Source organism: Mauremys reevesii, linkage group 7 (genome assembly GCF_016161935.1).
Source record: "Mauremys reevesii isolate NIE-2019 linkage group 7, ASM1616193v1, whole genome shotgun sequence".
Classification (NCBI taxonomy): domain Eukaryota; kingdom Metazoa; phylum Chordata; order Testudines; family Geoemydidae; genus Mauremys; species Mauremys reevesii.
This window is the reverse complement of record NC_052629.1, coordinates 32219037-32225254: the sequence shown is the minus strand read 5'-3', so window position 1 is coordinate 32225254 and position 6218 is coordinate 32219037. Positions and strand designations below refer to the sequence as shown.

Here is a 6218-nt window from a genome sequence, read left to right as displayed (position 1 = left end):
AACTGGAGTACTGTGTCCAATTCTGGGTACTGTGATAGACCCAGGCCAGTAGGGAACAGCAGAGTAGTCGAAGGGAGATATACTGGCCACTGAATAAGCAGTTTTCTGTTCCCTGAGTGACCAGAGCAGGGGCTGCTCCAGGCTAATGAGAACACCTGACTCCAATTAACCTGCTAAGAGTCAGGTGAGGCTGTTAAGCACCTGACTCTAATTAGGTCCCTCTGATGCTGTAAAAGGGCTCACTCCAGTCAGGCCAGGAGGAGCCAGAGGAGAGGAAGTGCGTGTGAGGAACTGGGAGCAAGAGGTGCAAGGAGGTGAGAATGTGAGGGTGTGCTGCTGGAGGACTCCGGAGTACAAGCATTATCAGACACCAGGAGGAAGGTCCTGTGGTGAGGATAAAGAAGATGTTTGGAGGAGACCATGGGGAAGTAGCCCAGGGAGTTGTAGCTGTCATGCAACTGTTATAGGAGGCACTATAGACAGCTGCAGTCATAGGGCCCTAGGCTGGAACCCGGAATAGAGGGTGGGCCCAGGTTCCCCCCCCCCAACCTCCCAATTCCTGATCAGACACAGGAGGAGTTGACTTGGACTGTGGGTTCCACCAGAGGGGAAGATCACTGAGGCGAGCAAATTCGCCAATAAGTGCAGGACCCACCAAGGTAGAGGAGGAACTTTGTCACAGTACCAAATTTAGGGACAGCTGTGGAAAAATTGGAAAAAGTCCAGGAGAGCAACAAAAATTATAAAAGGTTTGGAAAACCTGACCTCTGAGAGAGGTTAAAACTGGGCATGTTTAGTCTTGAGAAAAGAAGCCTCATGGGTGACCTGATAACAGTCTTCCAGTATGTTAAGGGCTGTTATAAAAGTGACGGTGATCAATTGTTCTCTATCTCCACTGAAGGAAGGACAAGCAGTAATTGGCTTAATCTGCAGCAAGGGAGATTTAGGTTTGATATTAGGAAAAGCTTTCTAACTATAAGGGTAGTTAAGCTCTGGAATAGGCTTCCAAGGGAGGTTGTGGAGTACCCATCATTGGAAGCTTTTAAAAACAAGTTGGACAAACACCTGTCACAGATGGTCTATCTTTACTTGGTCCTGCCACATTGCAGGAGGTTGGACTTGATGATTTATTGAGGTCTTAAGTGATGCATTTAATAGGCAGTCAGAGACATACAAATCTGAGTTCTGTTGGGTATTTTGTCCTTCATTGTTAGATGTCTTTAGGTAGCATACAGCCTAGGCAAATCTGTAACTTTAACCTGTTGAACTTGGCCTGAGCCTTATTTTTCTGACACATGATACAGCTAAGTGAATGCATCTCATATGATCAAATGTTTTCTACTGCAGGAGGCATCAGTAGATTAGGGGCTTCGTGCTTTTGTATTGTATGTTTCCATATCCTAAAATGTCATGTAGTAGCTCATAGGAGCTGCTATGCCCAAACAGACCGCTGAAGCCTAAGGACAACTTAGTGATAGAACATGTTTATGAACATGGTCCTATTTAGTGAAGAGAATCTGCCAAAGTAAATAATTCTGCAGAGCACTAGAGATAAGAGAAACCAGAGAGGTTTGGGGTTTAACAAACGCTATAAATGTCATCTTAAATAACTGTATAGATATAACAAGATGTTTTAGGGCATAGCAGTGACAACAAAATTACACTGGTTCCCAAAAATGCCAAATACTCTTTCTCCAAATGTTTGGTATAAATTTAAAGGCAATTTCCATAGGCAGGAAAGTCTCATTCATGCACATGAACACTGTATTGATGAAGCAAAAAAGGATTCATTTCCAGTAGCTCTCTGACCTGTAGGTTTATTGATGGCTGGATGGATTAAATGAGACATCAACTGGGGCTGTTGCCTTTCCCCTACTTTCACCTAAGGCTTTTGTTGGGGCAGAAATAAACATTTCCTCACCTTGCAGTCCGGCTAATGTTTGCTTTTGTGGTTCTCTAGCACTGTTTGAAGGGAGGAAGAGAAGCTTTTTCTTCTCCCTGATGGCCAGTCTTCTTTCTGACACTGCTGCCCCATTGGTGACTACCAAAATCGGTGGCAAATTGCAGGGTTGAAGCATTACTGGAAGTCACTAGAAGGCACTGTTGTTGCTATAATTTCCATTCATCTCAATATATAAGCAGTTAGCTCTTAATCATAGCTGACAATAAGCATTTCTTAAGTTTTATTTAGAAATAGAGCATATCACCGGTAAAGTCTGTTCTGTCTTAGTCTGTTGTGCTAAGTGTCATGATTTCTAGCTGTTGGTGCACCCAAATGAGTGAACAAACTGTTACATGCTGCCATAACAGTAGTGGGATGAAGACTCCAACAGTGAAAGACATAAGAGTAACAATAATGAAGGAAGCTTCAACGGGACATCTTATGGTTCAGTGAGTATATTAAGACCCTGCAGGATTGTCCTGGGGGCTCCAGGAATTAAATATTAACCTTTAATTAAAGATTTATGTTGTGTGATGAAACCTCCAGGAATATGTCCAACCAAAATTTGCAACCCTAAAGGCAGGAGACCTTCTAATTCATGTGCTGCCACAGACATCACTGTTGACACTGGGGGAGTTGCTTAATATTCTTTGTGTCCATTGTCATGTGTCAGGGACCACAGGTCCTGAACCATAGTCTCCAGGGCTCCTCAGCTCTAGTAAATTCCAACCTGCTACCCAGTGACCTGCTAACAGTTGCCAGAATAGGAGCTGACAGAGGACTCCCATCCCAGAATCTGACTGGTGGGATGCTGGGGTCCTGACTGATTCACAGCGTCTATTTAAACCCAGCACAGGAACAGGAAGTTGTCCATGCAAGTGGGTTCTCCCTGCTCAGGTGGCCTGCTTCCCCTGTAATACCTGCTCCTTGTCTCCTGGTATTCTGACCCTGCCTGCCTCCTGACTCTTGGTTTTGCCCTCTGACCTCCCTCAGACTCTGACCTCCTGGTACCTGACCCCTGACCATGGCCTGACTCCCATCCCATGACCACTGCCTATGTCCCTATCATGACAACTTGCATGGACGGTGTAGGCCACAGAAATGGGCCCAATGCCAATAGAATGGACCTGGCTAACCCATCAGGAGCACCAGGCACATATGAATGAGCTATCCACCTTCAGGCAGACAGCCAAGTCCTGCAGGCCTGGGTCATCCAGCTGACCTCAGGAGCAAGTCACACAGTTGCTTGCTGAAAACAACATACTCCAGACACATTTCGTGCAGCCCTGTTCCCCGATACATCTGCCAGAATGGTTTAATAGCAATCACCAGCGACTCTATGGTTTTACAAACCAGTGCCACTCAGAGGCACCAACTTCCACAGTTCCCGGGAGGTGCTGGAACCCCACTCTTCCCCAGGCCCTGCGCCCACTAAACCCCATTCCCCTAAATCCCCACCCTCGTCCTGCCCCGTTCCACCCCTTCCCTCACCTCTTCCTGCCCTCCAGCATCTCCTTCATGCCGCTGAACAGCTGGTCACAGCGGGCGGTAGGCACTGGGAAGGAGGGGGAGGCACTGATCAGCAGGGTCCGCCAGTGGGCAGGAGGGCTGGGGGAGGGAAAGGGGAGGCACTGATCAGCGGGACTGTCGGTGGGTGCTGAGCACTCACTATTTTTTTTTCAGTGGTTACTCCAGCCCCAGAGCGCCCACGGAGTCAGTGCCTATGGTGCCATCTCTTGTTCACAATGCACCCTCAGTTCTATACTACTGATCATGCAAAGGTGAGCCCGGTTATCAGTCTGATGCATTAGACTGGGCCTTCCCCTGCTTGGAGTGTCACAGTCCGGTACTGTCGACCTGGGAGGTCTTCATCCAAGGCATGTTGGTGGTATTTGATGATCTGCACCAAGTTCAAATGTCAGAGGCTGTCCTAAGGAAGTTCTTACAAGGGCAGGGCACCATAGCCTCGTATGCTACACAATTCTGCTGCCTCACCACTGATACAGACAGGAACAAGGTGACACACGTGCCAGTTCCCATGGGGTCTTCAAGAAGAAGTTAAAGATGAATTAATCCAGGTAGAGATGCCCATGAGTCTGGATGCCCTCATGGATCTCGTCATCCATATAGACAATTGGTTACAGAAACAAAGGGAGGAAAAAATGGGGTTCTTGCAATCCTCCAATCCAGGTTCACAACTACCTCCCATTGAGCCAATGCAGCTGGATGTGGACTGTCAATGGATCACCTCTGTAGAAAAGTAATGATAACACCAGTGCCATCTCTGCTTCTACTGTGATGAGTCAGGTCACTTTATCTCTGTCTGCCTCATAGGAATGCCAAGGAATCAGGGACAAGAGCTCCCCCACACTTCAGTCTTGTCTGGAACACATCTGGAACCCCACTTGCATGTGCCAGTCCAGTTGCACATACTTGGGGTGTCCCTGCAAAATCCTGTCCTCCCAGCCCTCAACAACTCAGGAGCAGCTGACTGCTTCATTGATGCAGCGGCAGCCCAGATCCTGCAGATTCCCCTACAATGCAAGGCCACTCCTGACCTTATAGAGACTATTGACAGTTCCCCCTTTTGTCTTCTGGTCCAGCCACAGAGAAAACAACTTCCCTGGAGGCTGTGACTGAGGGGTACTGAAAAATATTACACGTTGGTGTGATCCATTCTCCATGTTTTCCCCTGATCCTTGGTATCTCCTTGCTGTCCCTCCACAATCTGCTCATCTGGTGACAAGCACAGGAAGTCTGTTTTCCATCACAGTTTTGTAGACAGTACTGTTGGGGACCAGTAGCTCCAGTCCCAGCATCCGAACCTGGAGTGGCTCAGATTGGGGTGGCTATCCAGGCAGAACCTTTCACTGAAGCAACAACTGAACTCCACTCAAAATACCAAGACTACACTGATGTTTTTGAAAAGAATGAGGAAACTCTACCTCTGTATGGGGACTATGACTACCCAATTGAACTGCAGCCAGGAGCAAAAATACCGTTCAGATGAATTTATGTAATGTCAGAACCTGAGCTGAGAGCACTCTGAGTACCTTCAGGAGAACCTGGCTTGAGGGTGTATCCACAAGACAATGTCACTGGCTGATGCACCAGTACTTTTTGTCAAGAAGAAAGACGATCTCTGACTTTACAGTTATCTGACTCAGTGCACAGTAATCAATATCAGGAATCATTACACACTACCCCTATTTCCTGAGTTGCTGGATAGCATGGGGGGTGCCTGTATGTTTACTAAGTTGGCCCTCCAGGGGCATACAACCTCATGCAATTCAGGGAGGGGGATGAGTGGAAGACCGCCTTCCGAAGCCGGTATGGCCACTATGAATATCTCGTAATGCCTTTCAGGTTGACCAATGCCCCAGTCACCTTCAAACATTTTATAAATGATGTGGTCCAAGATGTGGTCCTAACAGTCTACCTAGATGACATACTGATCTGCTCTGGCTGACCGAAATAGCATACCACTCATGTCTCACACAGTCCTGGAACGCTTACAGCAGCATGGCCTTTATGCCAAACTTGAGAAGTGTGCCTTGGATCAGACCTCCAGAGAGTTCTTGGGCTTCATCTTATCCCCAAAAGGGATCCAGATGGACCCATGCAAGCTCCAAGATATCCAAGATTGGCTGACTCCACACACAGTATATGTCCTGCAATGCCTCCTGGAGTTCACCAATTATTATCAACTATTTATCCTGATATTTTTCAAAACAAATTGATCCCCCTCACCACTCTCCTCCAGAAAAATGCCCAGTTCCATTGGTCTCCTAAGGCCCAGCATGCCTTCAATCAGCTGAAACTCATCTTTACTACATCACCCATACTGTCTCATCCAGCTGTCTCACAAGCCTTCATTGTAGAAGCTGACATCTCCAGTACAATGATCAGCTCTCTGAAGATTCACCTAGGGTTTCATGTATAACTTTTGAAACCCTACACAGAAAACCCTTTTCCTCACAGGACCCAGACACCTCCTACACCAGTACAGGTACAGGACCACCTGATTCATAAAATCCTGGATTCTAAATATAAACGTGGCAGGCTCTGGTATCTTGTTGAGTGGGAGAGATATGGTCCTGAGGAGCGCACTTGGGTACCTGTGGAAAAGATACATGCCCTGCCACAAGCATTCTGGAGGAATCACCCTGAAAAACCTGGCTCCATGTCACCCTGAGGGTGCCGCTTGCGGAGGGGGTGATGTCAGGAACCTCAGGTCTTGAACGCTGGTCTCCAAGGCTCTTCAGCACTAGTAAGT

The 6218-nt window shown here is 47.4% G+C and overlaps 1 long non-coding RNA gene across 1 annotated transcript; it reads left to right on the top strand.

Moving 5' to 3' along the window:
* Nucleotides 1-268: 268 nt before the first annotated feature.
* On the top strand, nt 269-5143 carry LOC120409107. Its single transcript, XR_005601127.1, has 3 exons — nt 269-314; nt 2260-2391; nt 3626-5143. It is a non-coding gene; the product is annotated as an uncharacterized LOC120409107 (long non-coding RNA).
* The last annotated feature ends 1075 nt before the right edge of the window (nt 5144-6218 follow it).